The sequence below is a fragment of the Pseudonaja textilis genome, chromosome 6, assembly GCF_049901715.1.
Source record: "Pseudonaja textilis isolate UNSWEBS1 chromosome 6, rPseTex1.2, whole genome shotgun sequence".
NCBI classification, from domain to species: Eukaryota; Metazoa; Chordata; class Lepidosauria; order Squamata; family Elapidae; genus Pseudonaja; species Pseudonaja textilis.
In genome coordinates this window covers 52,988,038-53,011,248 of record NC_141995.1, presented here as the reverse complement: position 1 = coordinate 53,011,248, position 23,211 = coordinate 52,988,038, and positions in this window count along the sequence as shown.

Here is a 23,211-nt window from a genome sequence, read left to right as displayed (position 1 = left end):
TACTACCAGTTCTGTGAGCGCGGTTTGGTGGGTGCGGCAGAGGAAGGATTCTGCAAAATCTCCAGAACTGGTCAGAACCTGCTGAATACCACGTCTTCTTGGTGGGTGTGGCATGGCTTAGTGGGTGTGGTTTGGTTGGCATGGTAGGGGAAGGATACTGCAAAATCCCCATTTTCTTCCCACTCCACTAACCTGCTTTCCAGCTCTGTTCTCTTGTGCAGGGCAACAAAAGAAGACCCAGACAATCAGCTGGGACCCAGCAGGCAGAGAAGAGATGGGGGCAGGACCAGTCAGAGGTGGGATTTGCTGGTTCTCTGAATTACTCAAAATTTCCGCTACCGGTTTTCCAGAACTGGTCAGAACCCGCTGAATAGTTTCTCTGATTCTCCATGTCAAGAAGTTTTGTTTTAGTTCCAAGTGGGATCTCTCTTTAGCAAACTTCCACCCATTGCTTCGTGTCCTGCCTTTAAGTGCTTTGGATAATAGTGATATCCCTTCTCTGGGATAGCCCTTCAATTACCAGAGGACAGCTATCAAGTCACTCCCAATCCTTCTCTTCATTAGGCTAGACATATCTAGGTCCCTTAACCATTCATCATACAGTTAAGCCTCCAGACTCCCCATCATCGTTGCTGGTCTTCTCTGCACTCATTGTAGGCTCTCAACACCTTTTTTGAATTGAGTTGACTAGAATTGGATGCGGAATTCCAAGTTTGGCCTTAAGAGCGTCCTATACAGCAACACTATTACTTTGTGTGATCTTGATGCTGTCCCTCTGTTGATGCAGCCTAGGACTGCTTTGTCTTGTTTGGCTGGTGCAGCATACTCTGGCTCAGATTCAAGTGGTGATATTAACTATGGAAATTATTTGACAGAATGCCCCATTGAGCACAGGTACTTAAAGGAGAGAAGCTATTAGTTCAACCAGTGCAAACCATGGACTTAAAATAACTGGAAAATAGAAGATATTAGCTCTATACCTGTACTTTGCTCCGAAACTATATGATTTGGGCTTAGTTTGGGGGGAGGAAAATAAGGGGGGGAAATTGTGCCTCTGCCTACCAGCATCCATCAGTATTCATCTGGCTAGTGTCCTGTCAGTATGTGAAAGAGTTGAGGGCTGTTTGGAAACTGAAGCAGCATTTGCTGTGTGAGCAAGGAGACAGCAAGGAACCTGGGCGTGGCTTAGCTTAACTGTTCTGTACAAAAGTTGGTTGCTGCTGTGAAACTAAAACTAAAACTCCTCTCCCCTGCTTGTGTTTTGCATTTGGAACAGATTTATTTTCAGGAGTGTAGGGGGAGTAGAACTCCTTAGCATCAGAGCGTGTTAATAATAATGTACAAAATACTGATGGTCATTTCAAAAATTCTTTTCTTAGTGAGCACCTAGAAGCCAAGAGGAACATACATGCCAAATTTCAAGTTTGTAGGCTTTACTGTTGTGGAGATTTTGTGATGATTCATGAGTGGTCTTTTGCAGATAGATGATTAGATAGATAAATGATAGATAGATAGATAGATAGATAGATAGATAGATAGATAGATAGATAGATAGATAGATAGATAGGTAGATAATTGATAGATGGATACATAGATAGGGATTTCTCTATTTAGAAATCTTCAGAAATTAATCCCTTTTATTAACTAATAGTTGATCGGCTCGATTAATAATTAAACTCAATAATTTCTGTTAGTCAATAATTAATAATCGGTCTTTAGGTTCTGAAAGGCAAGACTAGGGGTGAATGGATAAACAGATTCTATCTAATGTCAATAACATATACAAATGTACATTAAAATTATTGTCAGGGAAGGAGTCACTCCAAAACACTGATACCCTAAATGTTTTTCACTTTCATTTTATTTCTTGAAGATCAACCACATGATTTCTGTTCCAGATGAGTTGTAAGGAAACATATTCAGACATCCTTAATGAGTTAAATGGGTTACTGGAAATAAGTCATCAGATTCAATCTGATCAAATAGAGATACGTCAAAGGAGAGGAAGTCAAACCAGTTAGAGGATTATGTTGCATTAATATTTCAAAATGCGGCTTGTGATGGTATTCCAAAGCTAAATTAAAATGCTGTTTTTGGTCTTGGCAATAATTTTCGGTTATAATTCATCCATAATGTTGTCTCTTCTTTTTATGTAACGTCAAGGCAGACTCAAGAATCTCCCAGATGATATCCATTAATATTTGGTATTTTGTTCTATTTTAAAATGTTATGATTTGGCCTTTACTTGAAAAATAGAATGAAACATAGGTCTAAATATTTTGACGAATGAGGATTCTATCACTTTCCATCAAAATAATGATACTGGGGACAGATTTGATCATGGTGGTTGGTCATGACCAACCATCAATGATTTGCCATTTATTTTGTCCAGGGATCAAATTCTGATTTACTTTGACTCTACATCACAAGACTCCTTAGGGAGCTGATGCATTTACTGCAGAATTTTATTTTATCTTTATTTATCCAGGCATGATATCAAACGGCTTTAGAAATTCCTTTTTGCTAAAATTAAATCTTCAAGAGAACATGTCAGAGGTGGTATTCAGCAGGTTCTGACCAGTTCTGGAGAACCAGTAGCAGAAAATTTGAGTAGTTCAGAAAACTGGAAATCCCACCACTGACTGGCCCCGCCCACATCTATTCTCTGCCTCCCAAGTCCCAGCTGATTGGCTGGGTCTTGCATAGGAGAACTGAGCTGGAAAGCAGGTTAGTGGGGTGGGGAGAGAATGGGATTTTCCAGCGACCTTCTCCTGCCATGCCCACCAAGTCATGCCCACTAAGCCACCAAGCCACGCTCACAGAACCGGTAGTAAAAAAATTTGAACCCCACCACTGGAACATATGCTGAAAAATGTTCCTTGAAAACCCATCCTGCGTTTGGAATCCCCTCTGGATGTGTTTGTCTCTGAAAGTGTAGCTTTGGAATGGATCTACCAAACTTGCAGCTCTCTAAATCTGGAGACATGAAATCCAGTTTGGAAGTCATGTGTGGCTTGTTAAAGAATTGTGTGACCAGTCTGGACAAGAGAAATAGAAAGAGAGGAAGAAGCTGATCAGCAGCTAGGTGGATGGGTTCGGAAACAGCAACAATGGTCACACTGCCTTTAGAAAAACTGAAGGACTTGTTGGTGAAGATCCTTCTGGAGAAAATCAATCAATCTCTCTTCCTAACTTCTACTCATCACTTTGTATTTCTGTATTTCTAACCACTCTGACATACTTAAAAAGTGGGTAGTAGTTCGTTCACGTCATCGTCATTTCCCAATGTGCTCACTGCTGCAAGTTTAGTGTAGAGGTGAAGGTATCAGGCTGGAAACTGGGAGCTCTGGGCCTGCCTTAGGCACAACGCCAGCTGGGTGATCTTGGGCCAGTCAGTCCCGCTCTCTCAGCTCTAAGAAGGAGGCAGTAGCAAACCATTTCTGAAAAACCTTCCCAAGAAAACTCCTGTGGGAAGAAATGTCCATCTGGCTCAGTTCCAAGCAGGGAGGAAGAAATTGGAAACATGGAGGCTGATTGGGAAGAAGATTTAATGATGAACCGAACCACCAATCACATGATTCTGGTGCAGCTGACCACGTGGAGTTGAGAGTGGGGGCTTTTTATACCTTTCTTGGGCTTTGCACTTGAGCTTCCTGTTCCTGTGCAAGAACATATATATTTTTTGGTTGTTGTCAGACTCCCATGGGCCCATGTAAGGGTTATGTAGGGGTCATAGCTGGCTCTATCGGCAAAGTACAAATCCTAGGTGTTTGTCTGAGTAAGTTTAGTTGAGGTTTCTGAGGATGATGCAATAATTCCTATTGTGGCTTAATGGCTTTCTTCCTCTGTTGGCTCTTAGGTGAGGGTATTTGCTTATGAATAGAGCTTTCTAGTTCTCAATAAGCTCTTTATCTCTTAAGTGTATTAAGGAAAGGTGTGGGCTGCTTTCTCTCTCCAAGAGCATGTTTCTCCATTTCTCCCTTTGGGAAATATAATAATCTGCCTTTTTAATATTTCCCAAAACATTTCATTCTTCTAGGAGAGGAGTGGATGCTAACTTTCTACGCTGCCAAGGAACTTGTTCAGGCAGAATTCAAGAACCAGACACAAAAGAGGGGGAGAGACTAAATATAGTTAAGGGTTTGGCTTATTCCATACATTGGCATTACCATTTCTTGTATTTATAAAGAAACAGCTGACAGTCCTTTGCAGGCCTAATCTGTGCTACACTCCAGAATGCATAAAACACATCCCACGTGACCCCACTTCCATGTTTTAATTTAATCTGGGAGGCAACGATAATGGAGAGTTAGCACCTTCCTGTGCTGATTCGTGTGCTTCTCAGATTTACCGAGTTGCTCACTGAATTCCACAGAAGGATGGATTAGACGCAATTGTGCCTAATCCAGAGAGACACTTCCTCTGCTCATTGCCATGGGAACCATTGCATTGTGGAACTTTAGATGTTAAGAAAGTGCATTCTCCTGAATTCCGAATTTTCACATACTGTCCCAGTTGCTTTTCAAAATCAGTTGAGTGAACGGATGCCGCCTTATGACAGTCATGGGTCATTGTGATTTCTTGAATGTCATCTTAATTGCTTGAATTTGTGTGGGTGGATTGCGCAAGACCACTTGAAAGGGGTATTTCCTTGGCATACTTGCAATCTACACCCCCCAGTCTTCAAATAAGCCCATAAATTCCTCGTGCTTCTTAGATCTTTAAAAGTCATTTTTATTCTATTGACCCTTCAACTGCAACTACATTTTACTGGTGTCCATCGTGAAGGAAAACTGATTTATTGTTACTGCTGTTTTTTTTTTTTAAAAAAAAAATCATTTTTATTTATTTCTATTGTTGCTTCTCTCTTTTTAATGTGTTGTAACTTGCCCACAGCTTTTTCTGTTGGCAAGTGTAAAAACTGTCAAATCCAGAAAGAAAATAAACACAAGACATGTAAAACAACTGGGAAGATGAATGGTCTTTGAATCTGATGAATGTCTTCATGAAATACACTGTCCTTTAACTCAACACCGATACCAGTGTTATCAGTCAAATAAATGTTGATTTTGGAGAAATAATCCGGAGGCTTTCAAAATTAAGGTAAAGATAAAGGTTCCCCTCACACATATGTGCTAGTCATTTCTGGCTCTAGGGAGCAGTGCTCATCTCAGTTACAAAAGAGCCAGCACGGTCTGAAGACATCTCCATGGTCATGGGGATGGCATGACTGAATGCTGAAGATGCACAGAATGCCGTGACCTTCCCATCAAAGTGATCCCTATTTTTCTACTTGCATTTTTACATGCGTGGTTGGCAGAAGCTGGGACAAGTAACGGGAGCTCACTCCATTACATGGTGCTAGGGATTCGAACCGCCAAACTGCTGACCTTTCTCAGCATCTTAGTTATTGAGCCACCACGTCCCTTGTGCTTTCAAAAGTAGATCTGGGTAATCAGGAAGCCAAATTAAATTCTTGCCACCCTATTGAACGACCGTGTATTAAAACACCCGTAAAGCTTAGACCCTGGCTGAAAACAGGAAGGCAAATAAAAAAGGAAGAATGATTTTGGGGCCGGAGAGAAGCTGAGTCTGCAGCCAGTCTATGAATGACAAGAAAGATAATAGCGTTGCCCATAGAGACCAAACATGGAAGCCAAAGTACGCTGGGAGGGAAAATGAGAAGTTTGATTTTTTTTTTTTTGACATATTAGGTTTAAGATGCCTCAGGCATCCAGAAGCAATTTTTAGACAGACTGTTGCACAGACAAATCTGAACTGAAGAGCATAGATCAAGGAAATACATCTGAGGGTGATCAGCATAGAGTTGGTGAAAGGGCTGAACCTTGATAACAGCTCCCAGAGGTTGGGCGGGCAGGTCTGAAGAGAAGACAGAAAAGGCGTACCAGCAGAACCACAGGGGAAACTGAAGGAAAGAAAGAAAATATTAAATAGAGAACTGCCAAAAAAAACAAATAGAGTTGGAATGGACCTTGGAGGTCTTCTAGTCCAAGGGTCGCCAACCTTTTGGACCTCATCATTTTAAATCCCGCGGACCAGATAATCCCCCCAAAAGTCTGCAGGAAAATTCCCCATCCCATTTTCTTACCAACTGATCATTCTTTATTTGGGATCGCAGGATACCGTCTCCAGCTCCGTTCTTGGGGAGGCGGTGGGGAGAGAGAGAGAGACTGTTGGCTTTATGCAAGAAAAGCAGCAGAAGCAGCAGAAGTCTTTCTTTCTTTTCCCCAAACTCTGCCAGAATGGTGCAGCCTCTTGGAGCAGGGTGCCTTGCTGGGTCCCAAAGACTCATTCCTGGCAGAGTTTGGGAGAGAGAGAGAAAGACTTTTGCTGCTTTCCTTGTGTGCAGGGTGAGTGGGGCAAGTTCCCCAATGCAAGCATTGTGTTCCCACAGGCCATGTGGGTGACACAGCCTTGTGTTCCCGAGCAGCCTGGATTAATTGCTTTGGGGGAGGTGCTTTGGGTGTGACATTTTGCTGCCGACCACCAAAATTTTCTTGCGGACCACCAGTGGTCCCCGGCCCACTGGTTGACAACCACAATTCTAGTCCAACGTCTTATACCATTTCACACAAATGGCTGTCCAGTCTCTTCTGAAAAGCCTCCAATAATGGGGCATCTTCAGCGCTTCAAGAGATCGGTACAAAACACTGACACACTTTAAAATCAGCTTTCATCCATTTGAATTTGATGCCTTGTTCATTCTTCTGTTCAGTCATTTACCAAATGTCTATAACATAACACATGAAGGTAGAACATGAAAATAAAGAGTAAATGAGGTAAATAAAAGTAAATGGAAGGGAAAAAAAAATACACAGCCAGCACAGAAAGCTTTCTTATCAACCAAAATAAAGCATTTTGATTTGGATGTCATGAACATCTTGTGGTAAATTTCTTGTCTTGTTTTGCTATTTTTTGCTTTTCTTGCTTCCCCCCAGAATTTCAGTTCAGGGTTATGGTTAGATCAACTTGGAGTATTCTAGATATCCTGAAAGGGTGCAATGGATGTTTTAATTATCTCATGTTACCTATAAGCAAAAAAAAGAAAAAAAAAGAACAAGCAACCCCAAATTTAAATTTAAATCCCACCAACCTAGGGACATGAAAGATTGTAGTCCACCTAAAGGCTGAAGTGTCCATTTTATTTTATTTTATTTTGTTTTATTTTATTATTTTATTATTTTATTTTATTTTATTTTATTTTATTTTATTTTATTTTATTTTATTTTATTTTATTTTATTTTATTTTACTTTACTTTATTTAATTTAATTTAATTTTGTTTTATTTTATTATTTTATTTTATATTTTTTATTTTATTTTACTTTACTTTATTTTATTTTATTTTATTTTATTATTTTATTTTATTTTATTTTATTTTATTTTATTTTGTTTTCTTTTCTTTTATTATTTTCTTTTATTATTTTATTTTATTTTATTTTATTTCTTTTATTATTTTCTTTTATTTTCTTCTTTGTACATTCTTAAGAGATTCATTAGTCATCACAAGAATTCAGACTCATGGCTGAAACAGGATGAAGGGACCTTCAATTGTTGTTCATGGAAAAGAGAGGAGTGGTCAATGAGGAGTGGTCTCTCTCTCTAAAGTGGATATTCTTCTCCATGGATGCTAATTTCTGATCAGTGGTGCGATTCCACCAGTGTAACAACCAGTTCTGTGAGCGCACGCTTTGCGCACCCTTTGTGCATGTGCTCTACATTTTAAAAAACCCATTTTCAACTCCATTACATACCTTCTGCTGCAGCCCCGGTAACTAAAACAGCTGAGGCACGGCAAACTGCTCTGCCCTGCGAATCAGCTATGGTAAAAAAAAAAATCAGGAAATAAAAGCACAAGAAAGAGAACGGGCAGGTGGGTGGGGCCAAATGCTCACTGGAACTGAACTGGTCTGAACTGGTAGAATCCCCCCCACTGCTTCTGAGGGATGGTATCACAGTGAAATGATGCCAGAGGTAGAAAAACACCATATTCAGAAGAAGAAACACTATATCATATTGATACAGTGGCCCATCTGAAAGAGCCTGATAATTCACATTATCTTGCTCTCTAGGCCAGGGGTGTCGAACTAGCATCGTCACCAGTGGTGTGTTTCAATACTTTTACCACTGTTTTTGGTGGGCGTGGCTTGGGGCACGCACTTTGCCTATGCACACACTTTGCACAGGCGCAGAGGCATTTTGAGTCACCTCCTGCAATCCTGCACTCTCCCTGACACTTCAGCACCTGCTTTGTGGCAATTACTGCGCTGCGCAAAGCAACTGCACTTCAAAAGCAGGACATAAAGGTTAGCAGGGGAGCTCAGGTAGGTGGGTGGGCCCAATAGCAGAGCGTTGGAGAGAACTGGTTTGGTCTCCGCTGCTCATCACCGCAACTGGTTTGGCAGAACTGGGCTGAACCAGTAGAATACCACCACTGGTCGTCAGAGTGTCGTCACATGGCGTATTGGGAATTTTTTCCTCTTTGTTAAACCAGGCGGGTGGGGCCAGCACATGACGCTTCCGGCCCGTGGGCCATGAGTTTGACTATGCAACCCCTTGTTCTTTTGAGAACCAACATTTTATGTTGTTTATATATATAGTTTTTGCACAAGTCTAGAAAACATAATTCTTAGAAGGGAGCTCCACCATTACCAGTGCTGTCAAGTCTAGAATTTCTCTTTGGAAAGGGAGTACAATTTTAAGTTCTGAAGTGACTCCACTCTCTGAGAGTATTTCTTATAGAATCTACTTATCCCTCCTAATTGATGCAGACCCACATCATTCTGAATATAAATGGGACATCATGTTTAGAAATATGCAGCATGACTACTTTTATCTTACAAGCTTTGCTACTTCTGCATTCCTGAATCAAGCACCAGCAGATAAATGTCACACTGGAAGCAAATTTTTATCTTCCTCCTGAGTTGTGTTGACATTTAATATCTATAAATTATTTTGACAGTTCAACCTAGCCTCTGAAGTTATCTCCTGACTGTCACGAAATAACACGAAAGGCTGAACTGCACATACATTTTTCAACTGCTATATGAAATAAAGTTTTAATTAGAAATCCAGACATTATTTTTGCCCCCAGCTCTGTATATTCCTTTACACTAATGCATTCAAATAAATGGTGCATCTTTCTCTTCTCTCATAGACTTGATGACATTTTGAGGTCATCACTAAATTGGGGTGCATAATAGTGCTTCCTGCTCTACATATTATTGATAAATACAACCTTATATTAAGTTTCATGAGAGCACTACAGTGGTTTTATACCATTGCTCTGTTTGCAATTTTATTAGATTGCTCTTTTTGTTGTCATTTCAGACATGATACCAGAAACAAAGAAGGCTTGCCTGCTGCAGACAACTTCTCCAATTTAGTAGAAGTGCATCTGAAAGTGCATCTGAAAGTTGAATAGCTACTCTGCTGTTGAAGGTTATTTGCATTACATTGTTAAATAAGTATCTGAATTTGATGTACTACTAAAAATCAGATCTCCGGGGCTTGTATGAAGTTCTACAGCTATGCAAAAAATTTGCATTTGATCTAAAAAGAGACTTTGGAAAACACAGAACAGTAAACATAACTTCTGCCTGAAGCTTTTTAAAACAGTAGTTGTCATTTCTAGATTACACAGCTACTCTCTTTTCAAGCTCTTAATGAAAATCTGGGATTTTTTTTTTTTTAAATAATACATTGAAAGTTGCTAAAAGTATTGTTGATTGGAATACTACGTAAGACAACAAATTAAAATAATGTGATCCAAGGATTTCTGTCAAAAGTACTACAAGTTTATTTCTGAACTACTAATGGTCAAAGCGAATTGACACCAGATAAGAGCCAATGGACTTCTAAGTAGGTTGGATATAGGTCTCTTATGGGGGTGTAGATTCCAAACTGATGATGCATTTGACTCCACCTTCGGGCTCAGCCCGGTCATCTCCTACAATTTCTGAAAAAAAAGGAGGAAGAGGGAATCTTGACATCATAATACAAAGTCGATTCATTTTGAATCGCTCCCGGATCTTTTTCAACTTTCAATACTTTCTCAGTTGCATTCATTCATTCATTCATTCATTCATTCATTCATTCACTCACTCACTCATTCAAAAACATATGCCACTCTTTAAAAATGAATATAGCCAGGGGCAAGAAAAAAAAAACCTATGTCCATTCTTGACATCCCACTTTTAATATCCCAGAAACTAGGATAGATACAGAGAATGCAACAAAGGGGACCAGTGAAGAAAAATTAAATCCTTTGAGAAGAAACTGAAATAACTAGACTCATGATTCCATTGTTCTATATCTGGAAGCATGTCATCATCCAATAGCCAATTCATCTAAAAATCAAAAGTGTACAGATTGATGGTCCACCCAATAGCATTGTATGGCACCAATTCTTGGTCAATCAGAAGTGTTGAATGCACTTTACAAGCCAGGGAGGTGCACATTCTCTGTGGTCATTATGCGTTTCCCTTCTCAATCACATCAGCCGTGATCCAGTCCAGCAGAAGATGAGTTTTGCACCAATAACAAACAAACAAAAAAATGCTGGAAAAATGTGTGTTGGATAAAAGGAGGAACAAGTCAAGCACTAACAAAATGTAAGCAATAGAAAATTAATAAAACTTTATATTAAAAAAGGGAACATGTCCTCTTTAGTTCTAGAGCAGAGAATGTGGAATAATGTATGTAAGTTACAGGAAGGATTCTGATTGCAAATTACAAAATAACTGAAACATCAATTATCTAGATCAGGTGGTTAACTATGGCCCTTTTATGACCTGTGGACTTCAACTCCCAGAATTCCTGAGCCGTGCATGGCTCAGGAATTCTGGGAGTTGAAGTCCACAGTTCATAAATGGGCCATAGTTCCCCACCCCTGAGTTAGATGAAGCCATAATCTTTTCATATAAACTGACTTTCTTAACATACCATATGTCAGCCTCAGGAGGTAGACTGGACAGGAAACATGACCACATGACCTCATTCTACTTTATTGCAAAATTACATTATCTGAATCTTGCAAGTCTAAAAGTACAAGTCTCCCATTGTTTCCTTTATAGCTTGAGAAACTCAGGAGATCTCTTCTGAGTCTCTTTTTCCACCCACATTTCTGCTATGGGCTAAGATGCCTTTTATCCAACCATTAGATTACAGATTAGCAAAATTGGAAGGGACCTTGTAGGTCATCTAGTCCGACCCCTCACCCAAGCAGGAAGATCTTGGACCATTTCTGACAGATGGCCGTCCAGTCTCTTCTTGAAAGCCTTCAGTGATGAAGCTCCCACAATTTCCGAAGGCAACTTCTTCTGTTCCATCAGTTGATTGTTCTCACTGTCAGGAAATTTCTCCTTATTTCTTGGTTGACTCTCACCTTGTTCAGTTTCTATCCATTATTCCTTGTCTGGCCTTCGGGTGCCTTGGAAAATAGCTTGAAAATAGATAGTTCATTTAGTGACTGTTCAAAATTATAACAGCCATTACATTGGCTGCGTCTCATTCCCTTGTTTCCCAAGGTCCATTGCACTATTTTCAAGCATACCTTAATGCATTATATTGAGCACCAAATTATAGAAGAGTATACAGTGGGTATATTTTGGAAAGAAAATACATTTCTTGGAAAGAGAGTCCCCAAGATATCCAGGCTGTGTTTCAAGAAAAGCTCTATAGATAGCTACTGGCACGTGGAACTGCATCAGGAAGTTCACTATGGACTATTGAAGAGCATTGGAGTGGTCTTCAAGGACAGTCCCTTGTAGAATGTCTTTCAGTAGTCCAAAGGCAAGGTGACTAATGCATGGAAAATAAAAGTAGGCTTCTCAGTCCACAATTAGATGCAAATGTACAGATAATGAATTTGTACAGTGTCTCTCCTGGCACAGCTGCTACCAGCGTTTTTGCACAGTAGCTAAAAAGTTCATGAAACCACCCAAATGGAATACCAGCCCTGTCTTCCAGAATGACATTTGAGCCATGTAGATAATTTGGGGGCTTTTAATATCAATAAAGCATCTGAATACCACAAGCACAATTATTTTCTTCACATGCTACCAAACTGTAAACACAATAACTCTTTGGGGATGTACAAAATATTTGCACTCAGTTACCCAAGATTACCATTAGAAGGAATTATTTAGAACTTTATCCAGATATGAATCAAATCTTCCCAAAGAAAGGAGCACAAACGTCATCCTATTTTCCAAAAAGCTTCTTTCTTTCTCTTTCTTTCTTTCTTTCTTTCTTTCTTTCTTTCTTTCTTTCTTTCTTTCTTTCTTTCTTTCTTTCTTTCTTTCTTTCTTTCTTCCTTCCTTCCTTCCTTCCTTCCTTCCTTCCTTCCTTCCTTCCTTCCCTTTCTCTCTCTCTCTCTCTCTCTCTCTCTCTCTCTCTCTCTTTCTTTCTTTCATTCAAAATGTTTCACTTCTAATCCAAGAAGTTTATTTGGTTCTTTTTAGATGAGAAGCAAAATGTTTTCAAGGGAAAAAAAAAACCCAGGAAAGTCCAGTTGGGTTTTGAAAAACACATTTGGGTTGAAAACCACATAATTTATTATTATAAATAATATTGTAGATCAAAATTAAATGACAGATGAGACAAGAGTGTGGCAATGTGAATACAGTTTAAATCTAAAGAGCTGCTCTGAATGTGGCACTTTCAAACTGTGTACAGATAGTCCTCAACTTACAGTAGTTCATTTAGTGACTGTTTGAAGTTACAATGACACTGAAAAAAGTGACTTATGACTGTTTTTCACACTTATGACTGTTGAAGCATTCCCATGGTCTCAGGATCAAACTGACTCCTATTTATAACAACTGTAGTGTCCCAGGGTCATGTGATCTTCTTTTGAGACCTTCTGACAAGCAAAGTCAATCGGAAAATTCATTTATTTGATTTGTTTAATAACTCTGCTACTAACTTAAACAACTGTAGTGATTCATGTAACAACAAGAAATATCATAAATGAGGGATCCTTGGTGCTCTCTGAACTTATTTGTTTTCTTGCAGATGTTTTATTACCCTATCTAGGTAACATCACCAGATCACTAAGGATATTCTATTCTATTCTATTTTGTTCTGTTCTGTTCTACTCTACTCTATTCTATTCTACTCTACTCTACTCTACTCTACTCTACTCTACTCTACTCTACTCTACGCTAAGCTCTGCTACGCTACGCTACCCTATGCTACCCTACCCTACCCTACCTACCCTACTCTATTTCATTCTACTCTATTCGACCCTACCCTACCTTACTCCATTCCGTCCTGTTCCATTCTATTCTATTCTATTCTATTCTATTCTATTCTATTCTATTCTATTCTATTCTATTCTATTCTATTCTATTCTAGTTCCAGGTTATGCTATGCTACGTTATGCTATGCTACCCTACTCCATTCCATTCTACTCTACTCTACTCTACTCTACTCTACTCTACTCTACTCTACTCTACTCTACTCTACTCTTCTACTCTACCCTATTCTTCTATTCTATTCTATTCTATTCTATTCTATTCTATTCTATTCTATTCTATTCTGAGCACTAAGTTTGGGTAATGCAACGTCTGCAAGAAAACAAGCAAACTCAAAGAGCACCAAGCACCCCTCACTTCAACCTCGAGCTACAAATATTCTCTTTTAAAGGTCATAAAATGGATTGAAATTTACTTAACAACTGCCCCATTTAGCTGCAGAAATGTTGGCCTGTATTGTGGTCATAAATTGAAGACTATCTAGTTTGCAGAAATCCCACCACAAATGCTCTTCTATGTTTGTGACCTACAGTGCAGATTAATCATTTTATGATATATTATGGATATTTTTGTGAAAAAAATATCATTGTTTATCATCTCTTTTCTCGAGTCATTAAGTATATATAATTAGAGGAGTGAGATGCCCAACTTAAATTGAAAATAAAATAACCATGATCACTGTAATTTATACAGTCTACAGTGACATTTTGAACTAAAATGTTGACATTTCAGAAAATTAAGTAATATTCAAGTGTTGAAAAATTATTGTGACAAGTATTAATGTTAAACTTTGTTGGTGATTATGAAAGGTCACCTATAGTGCTCATGTGAAAACAGAGATCAACATTTATAAAATGATTACAAAACTAAGATTTTATTTGAAAGTGGATGGACTAATAATAGAGTCGTATACTCAGAATTATACCCTTTTGAATGCAGTAGAGCTTGTGTGCAAGTCGGTAAATACAGGATCATATTCTATTTTCCCTATCCCAGGAGGATACAATTTAAGAAGAACATATCCATGATCCTCACCCCCTTCCTAAGAGGCCTGTAGGGGGCGTGCATAAGCGCACCAATCGTGCCTACCGTCCCTATCCTATTGCTTTTTTTAAAAAAAATAGCTATCTCATGTATTGAAAACTATATTTATTCTTATACCTGTATCTTGTAAGCCATTGACAAATCAAATAAATATTAATATCCATGATCCAAAGAAGGTATATTCCTATATTACCAGGTATACAGATATGTGAATTCCATAAGATTATATTGATTAATTGATATGTGGTAGACTGCAATGAAGTGGCTGTTTCTGGGTAGATGTAAAGAAATAAAGAACTGAACTTTGACTGGATTGTTGTAGATGTTGTTTTTGATCTGAGCAGGCTTGTGTATGATGCTGGCAGATGAGATTCTGCCGAAACATCACTACAACTTTAAAAGCACAACTATAATGATGTGGGAAAATACCCAAACAAAGCTGAATACCATACATATAAATACCTGCGAAAATATTTATGTGTGTGTGTGCGTATGTGTGTGTGTGCGTATGTGTGTGTGTGTGTGTGTGTGTGTGTGTGTGTGTGTTATAGTAATTAGGGAGATGGTATCAAGGTAGATTGAAAGTGGCTGGCTCAAATTAATAATCAGAGGGAACAATTTTAAATTAAACTAAGGATTGATAAAATTGCAAATATGACAAATAAAGGTAATTTGGGAAATGAATATAGAATCAGATGAAATTGTAAAATAAGGTATGAGAATATTCTAATGAATGAAATAAGTTATAATATGAATTGGGATTGGATAAATTTAATACTTAATACTAATAAGGTTAATGTGATATGAAATTGAACAAACAAAATGAATAGGTAAATATGGTCATGTTTGTATTGTATTGAAACCTGGAACCATAATGCTTGCCAAATGAGATTATTTTTTATTTAAAAAAATTGAGGAGGAAGTTGAATAATGAAACTATTAGGTATGTCTAACTGAAATGATGGTTGGCATGAGGAGAACGTATTGAAATGTTGAAAATAAGCAAGGAAGGATTTTGACTTAATATGAATGTGGATATTAAGAGATTATTAAGCTTGCTTATACTAAAATGTATGATATATTGATGCCACACAGTTAATGTATTGTAGTGTATGTGTAGATTGAAATAAAAAACTTTTATCCCCCAAAAAGAGATACTAAGTAACTGAAATGAAGAGTTTAAAAAAAACCCAGAAGTTAATGTCCAGATAAAGTGGCAACCACAAACTCATTCCGAAGAGGTCTGTAAGGGGCATGCATAAGTGCACAATTGTTCCTATCATCCCTGTCCTATTGTCCCCATTTATTTGTACCTATTTCCTGTATTCTTACTCATATTCATTCTTATACCTATTATCTTGTAAGCAATTGACAAGTCAAATAAATACATAAAAAAATAAAATAAAAAACTGAAATGACTTTGAAAGTCCAGTTAAGGCTACTTCGTTTTCTTGTTTTTCTTGTGTAAATTTGAGCTGAGAGGGAAGTACCGGTTCAAGGTTATTCAGGTGGCTTTCATGCCTGAGAAGGAGGATCAACTGGGTCCCCTAAGGTCACTTTCTATGAATTAAGGAAAGGTGATTGGATTGAAGAAGGTGAATTCTAACCATGGGAACTGCCACAGAAGCTCAAACTTTAAGTCTAAGGATACCAGCTCATACTGCTCCCAAGGACAAAGAAACAAAAGTAGAGTAACTCAGTGTTTCTCAACCTTGGCAACTTGAAGAGGTGTAGACTTCAACTCCCAGAATTCCCCAGCTAGCAAGGTTGGCTGGGGAATTCTGGGAGTTGTCCTCCATAGCTCTTAAAGTGGTGAAGGTTGAGAAACACTGGAATAATTTATTCCTTGCCTGAGGCTATTTACACCCAGGTGAAAAACGGATGCTGGCATTAGTTATTTCATTTGATCAGTCATGGTTTGACTCATGCAATTCTACATAGCCTTTCAAGCTAAATGTAGAAGTTGTTACTGTGATAAAATTATGCATCAACCGTGGAACAGAAAACTAGACTTAAGAGGTAAACACTAAAAAGATAAAGCTTCCCCTCACACCTACGTGTTAGTCGTTTCTGGCTCTAGGGGGTGGTGCTCATCTCCATTACAGAGCCGAAGAGCCAGTGCTGTCCGAGGACGTCTCCCTGGTCATGTGGTTGGCATCACTAAATGCCAGGCACACGGAACCCTGTTACCTTCCCACCCAAGTGGTCCCTACTTTTCTACTTGCATTTTTTACATGCTTTTGAACTGCTAGGTTGGCAGAAGCTGGGACAAGTAACAGAGCTCACTCCATTACGCGGTGATTCAAACCGCCAAACTGCTGACCTTTCTGATCGACAAGCTCAGCATCTTAGCCACTGAGCCACTGCATCACCAGGTAAACTCTAGCAACCTTCTAATTAAACTTCATCTGAGTCTCTTGTTTTGTGCATGCTGTCAAATACCTTATAGTCAAAACCAAGCTTGAAGGTTGTTCTCGATCATCAGGACCCATCCTGATTAAGTAGAAAGGATTCAGGTGGCTCTGGGATCACAAATGGTGCTTTCAGGTGTAGAAATATAAATTTGGTAGTCTACATATGTTTATTTATTTATTAGGAATGCATTTATGCTACTTCAGTTGCCTGGCTCCAATCTATCAATCAACCAACCAAATATTGTGCCACTAATATCCAAAAAGATTCCATTTATAAGAAATTAAAATTTCCTGTGGGGAAAAAGATAAAGACTAATAGAAACTAAAAAAAAGAAAGTGCATAAAAGAAAAAAATAGAAAAGAATGAAAAAACAAGGATATAATAAATTAAAAGAAATATATAGTATCTTTTATCACAATAGTTAAATATAATTTTATAATTTATCACCCTCTCTTGAAATGCAACAAGTGGTTTCTTCTTTCTATCTGAAGTTAAAACATCTAGGAATAACTGAAGCTACCATTAATTGTGGCAATGAAACCATAATTTCTAAAAGCGCTATTGAAAAATATAGGATTTCAGAATAAAAAATTCTTATCAAACTTTATCAAAAAATGCCAGCAACTTTTTAAAATTCTGGACTTGAGCACTCTTCAAATTCTGCTTGAACCATCCAGTTATGGTACTTGTCACACACTCTAATATTTGGAAATGATTTTCCTGGATGCTGGTAGTAAAAGATCAGATGTCGGAGGAAAAAAAAATGAAAATATGGATCTCTGAGACATTAACAACTGCCAAATACATTTTCTGCCATGAAGTATTCTCTTTAACATCTAGGTGCATATGGCATTCTCTGCAAAGAGTAAAATAAATGATTGAAATCATGGGAATCTTTCATTTTATTGGATCATGACTTGGCTATCTCTACCTACTTTATCCATTCTCAACTCCTGCCTCAGGTTAAAAGACATTCACTTAAGCAATAGTCACTACATTTCCAAAATACAGAATATGAAATGTTGTTGGACCAAAGTCCAGAGTTGTAGGACATTATATGAGGGACAAATAAATTCCACCACGAATGAATAAACCTAGAAATAAGGAGAAATCAACCTAGAAACTAGGAGAAATTTTCTGACAGTGAGAATAATCAACCAATGGAACAGCTTGCCTTCAGAAGTTGTGTGAGCTTCATCACTGAAGGCTTTCAAAAAGAGATTGGACTGCCATTTGTCAGAAATGTGTAGGGTCTCCTGCTTGGGTGGGGGTGTTGGACTAGATGACCTAGAAGGTCCGTTCCAACTCCTTTAATCTGAATGAATGAATGAATGTGTTGGAAGAGCAATCTTGGAGGTTTTCTCATCCAATCTTCTGCTCAAGCAGAAGACCCTACATCATTCTAGATAAATGGCTGACCAATCTCTTCTTAAGAACCTCAATTGATGGAACACCCACAGCTTCGGGGGGTGGGGGTGGGGCAATTCGTTCTCACTGTCAGGAAATTTCTCCTTAGTTCTAGGCTGGATCTCTCTTTGGATAAGTTTCCATCCATTGCTTCTTGTCCTGCCTTCAATTACTTTGGAGAATAGATGATCCCCTTTTCACAGTAACAGACCCTCATACATTGGAAGACCACTATCAATGCACTCCTAATCCTTTTATTTATTAGACTAGATATATCCAGTTCCTGAAACTGTTCCCTGTATGTTTTAGCCTCCAGTCCCCTATATGAGGTTGGTTTAAAAAAAAACCATATTTGTTCATCGATTGAAAAGACTTGTGTAACCACCCATCTCGGAAATCAGAAATGGATGACTTATTTGACTCCATCTGAGCATGAGAAATGCTCAGAGGCTTACAACCTTTCTTGAATCTTCCAAGCATCTCAAGACTGTGAAAACAGGCACTGACTGCAGAAGCTTCTGACATGCCATGTTCAGGAGTTGCTGGTTTGCATTCTCCTTGATACATTTCAAGGCTACAGGATACTGTTCTGTCAAATCCAGAAATTTAGTGAACAACTTAAAATAATGCAAATGTACCACCAGAGATTTCCCAACTGGAACAGCTGGGAAATAACTTTAATTGGACAGAAACTCAATTCAGGTTTACTGTCAGATGGATCCCACCATCCATTAATATGATGTTCCTGCCAAACTTTGGAGAAGGGACACTACAGGGATTTTATAATTGGCTGTCAGTTATGCCATATGGTAGCTAATAATCCAAAATAAATGTTCATGTCCCTTTTTACCACATTGATGATAGCTGGAAGATGCTCCAGGCATTTTCTTTGGACATCATCCTTTCAACTTGTTTAGAGGAGTGAAGCTACATTTGTAGCTCCACTTCTTGGGGAGTATCGAATGAAATGGGATAGAGGTTTCAAAACCGAAATGAAAAGGGTGGTACTGTCAGTCATTTCTGCCTTGGATGATCACCTGAGGAAATATCACCTGAAGCAGCATCTTGATGAGCTGAAGCAGCAACACATTGTTAAATAAAGAAACAAACAAATAGATAGCAATTACTTCTAAGGTTTAAAGGGTTTTCCAGAAGACCAGAAGATCAGGTCAACGTATGACTGCACAAAAATCATTCATCCCACTTTCCAGGCTGTCCTTAATGCTCAAGAAATTATCAAAGCTTCTTCTATATCAGTCTGAGGACTGTCCATCCAAAATGGCTCCTGCTCTGAATTTTGAGTCAGGAAAGACTTAGTGTCTATGGAGATTCCCAATCATCCATGTCATGGTTGTCCCAAAGGTGCTTTTCCTTGGTTTTACCCAAAAGGCAACTGGACTTCCTTGGTTTTCTTCTTTGAAAAAAAAAATTGAAAGCAAGCTTCTTGGAGAGAAGCAAAACAATTCCAGTGAGAAAAAAACCAAGAAAGTCCAGTTTCCTTTTCAAAAAATAGCACCCTTGCAACAAGAAAGACTTAGGTTTACGAATCACCAAGTTTTATTTTTATTTTTAAAGAAAACCCAATGCATTGTGCAAGCTTTTCTTTATTCTTGTTGCGGATCAGATTCAAATATATCTCTAGACCAGGGGTGTCAAATTCAAGGCCAGAGGCTGAATCTGGACTGTGGGGCGCTTAGATCTGGCCCGCAGGGCTTCCCTGGAAACAGCAAAGGACCGACCTTTGGTGCCTCTGCCAGCAAAAATGGAGTCCGAGAGGGCCATGCGCGGCCCTCCTGAGCTCCATTTTCGACTGTGACGGAGCTCAGGAGCGAAAACAGAGCTTGATTTTCTCTGGCAGAGCACTTGGGCTACCACAGGAGCCTCCGACATGAGTGACGTTGAGCTAGCTATGCCTACTTTGGCCATGGCCTCTGCCCCCCGAGGTCAAACGCAACCCTAATGTGGCCCTCAATGAAATCGAGTTTGATACCCCTGTTCTAGATCAACGTCAAACACTGAACATGGGAATGGTGCTGTGGTCAAGAGTTGGAGCTCTCACCTCACAATCAGAAGGCTGTGAGTTCGATCCTACCTAGAGGCAGATACTTCTCTTTCTGGGCACAGTGAGAATATATCAGCTGAATATAACTCCGCGTTGGTGACAGGAAGGGCATCCGGCCATTAAAACACTCTGTTATCTCCATTCGTTTGCCTAGATTTCACCTCGCAAGGAATTATGGGGCTGCTAAAAGATGATGACTATTGTCAAACACTGAAAATGTCGAGAAATCTAGAAATATTCTATATAAATAGGAGAAGCCCAGAACTGCTTCTATGACATGATAGTAGAGGTCTAATTCTTTCTTTCTTTTTTTTCTTTTTAAAGTCATTTGAGTAAAAAGGGAAGTGGGTGGCATTCCTTGGAAACTAATCAAGGAGAGAAACAATGTAGAACTAAGGAGAAATTTCCTGATGGTTAGAACAATTAATCATCAGTGGAACAGCTTGCCTCTTAAAGTTGTGAATGGTCCAACACTGGAGGTTTATAGGAAGAGATTGGATAACCATTTCTCTGAAATGGTGTTGGGTTTTCTGTCTGAGCAGGGGGTTGGACTAGAAGACCTCTAAGATCCTTCCCAACCCTGCTAAATCCTATTGTCTGGGACATAAAGCTGATAACACAAGATTCTTGTTTACCCGTTGGCCTCTTGGTTCAGAGAAGGAAGATATTGTAAGAGGTCCTTCCTTGCCAAAGGAATTTTGAATATGATTTCAAACATAAATCCTAATTCAGGTAGTGATCCCTGGATTTATGTTTTAAATCATATTCTAAATGCAGACAGGCAGCTGTCTTTTCAGCTGTGAGTTGCTGAAAAGCTACGTATCCGTCATAAAAATCATGACCTTGGACAACCATTTTGAAAGCTAGAAGATTTACACATACACATAGGTTCTTTTAACTCTGAAATACAGGATGGCAGGTTCCTTTCAGCTCTGTTATTCTGTTATTCTCTTCAGAGGTGGTATTCAGCCAGTTCGGACCAGTTCTGATGTACCAGTAGTGGAAATGTTGAGTTGTTCAGAGAACCAGCAAATACCGCTGTCCCCGCACCCTTCTATTCTCTGCCTCTGACTGGCCCCGCCCCCATCTATTCTCTGCCTCCTGAGTCCCAGCTGATTGGCTGGGTCTTCTTTTGTTGCCTTGCACAGGAGAACGGAGCTGGAAAGCAGGTTAGTGGGGTGGGGAAGGAATGGGATTTTGCAGTAACCTTCCCCTGGAGTGGGATGGGAATGGAGATGTTACAGTATCCTTCCCCTGCCACGCTGATCAAGCCACGTCACACCCACCAAGCCATGCCCATGGATTAGTAGTAAAAAAAAATTAAATCCCACCACTGATTCTCTCCCAAGATCTATCTTGAGACCCTTTGAAATGCTCTTGGGGTAAACACTAATTTCAACAGCCACCAAGCACAACCGCCTTTTAAAAATTTGAGTCTGCTATAACTATTGTAGGGAATATCATACTAGTTTTAAGGTAACAGCCATTTGTTCACACCACTCCTGTAGCACCCCCCAAGTTCCCAGTACTTCTTCCAGCCACAGCCTGACTGAAATCCATCTCGCCTCTGCTCATTCTTGATCTCTCAGCTAGCCAGCTGCATTGCCAGTGGTGGGATTCCACATTTTTTTTCCTACCGGTTCTATGTGAGCACGCTTCGCAGCACTAAAGAAACGCCCTCGGTGTCAGCACTAGTGAGGTGAGTTGTTTTTTAGCTCAGCTGAAGCGCAGCAAAACAGCGGAACTAAAAAAGCATGAGAATATAGGACAGGAAAGGGCAGGGCCAGATGGGCGGGGCCAGCCAGAGGTGGTATTTGCTGGTTCTCCGAACTACTCAAAAGTTCCCCTACCAGTACGCCAGATCCGGTTTAAACCGGCTGAATACCACCTCTGCGCATTGCCGCACCAACACCTGTTGTGTGTGCTCTGATGAGCCAGAAACGAGCTGTGATCAGTGCTGCCATTCAACTGAATATAATACCATTTCTTCACCCAGTGCAATTTAGGGAAACAAGTTGCAATGAGACAAATAAGGACTACAATTTCCACAAGGTAGTAGAATCCAGATGGGATAGGGGAGAGCTGGCCATTCTGCCTTGAATAAGTCAAGCAGCCTAAATTACTCCAAATTGGCAACATTCAGGTTTTGGGCCATGTTGTTTCGCATGGAGTTTCGCACACTAGTAATTTAGTTCATTCTTCTGCAAATATTTACCAGGAAAAGTATCTGGAAAAAAAAAATGATGTTCCGTAAAGGTTCAGTAAAATACAACTGTTCAAGATCATGTATTTTTCCTCCCAAGGATATGGTCAACGGTAACTTCGTATGAATGAATAGCAGACTTGCCATTCTTGGGGGTATAATTTTCCTTAACTGAAAATATATTTGAATATCTTTTATGACATAATCCATTTCCTCCTCTTCTTGCTCTAAGCTACAGTCGATCTAAGCACATTATTAAATACACATTGAACATAATCAATGTGTATTAATTGCAGAATAGTTGACTTTTTAAAAATGTAATTAGGTTTTACTTGCCTATCTTAAATTTATTTTAATTAAATTAATTCCTTCCCTCCCTCCTTTCAACCTTCCCTTCCCCCCTTCTCCCCTTTCTTCCCCTTCATCTTCCTTCTTTCCCCTTCTCTTCCTCCTTCTCCTCCTGTAAGCTGCAATTTATTTGAACACATTATTAAATATACATTAAACACAATCAATGTGTATTAATTGCAGAATAGTTGACCTTTAAAAAGGTTTTCCTTAACTGTCTTAAATCCCTTCCTTCCTTCTTTTTCTTTCTTCCTTCTTTCCTTCCTCCCTCCCTCCCTCCCCTCCTCTTCCTCCTCCCACTATGAGGTAAGATTGTTGCTATAGCAATATTTTCCAACATGACAAGATAATTTCGGTTTGACTTGGATGGGTCTATTATTCAAGTACTGTTTTGTATGCCAGATTACTATTTTGGTAAGCTTCTGGCTACATGATTATTTGGCAGATGTGTTGG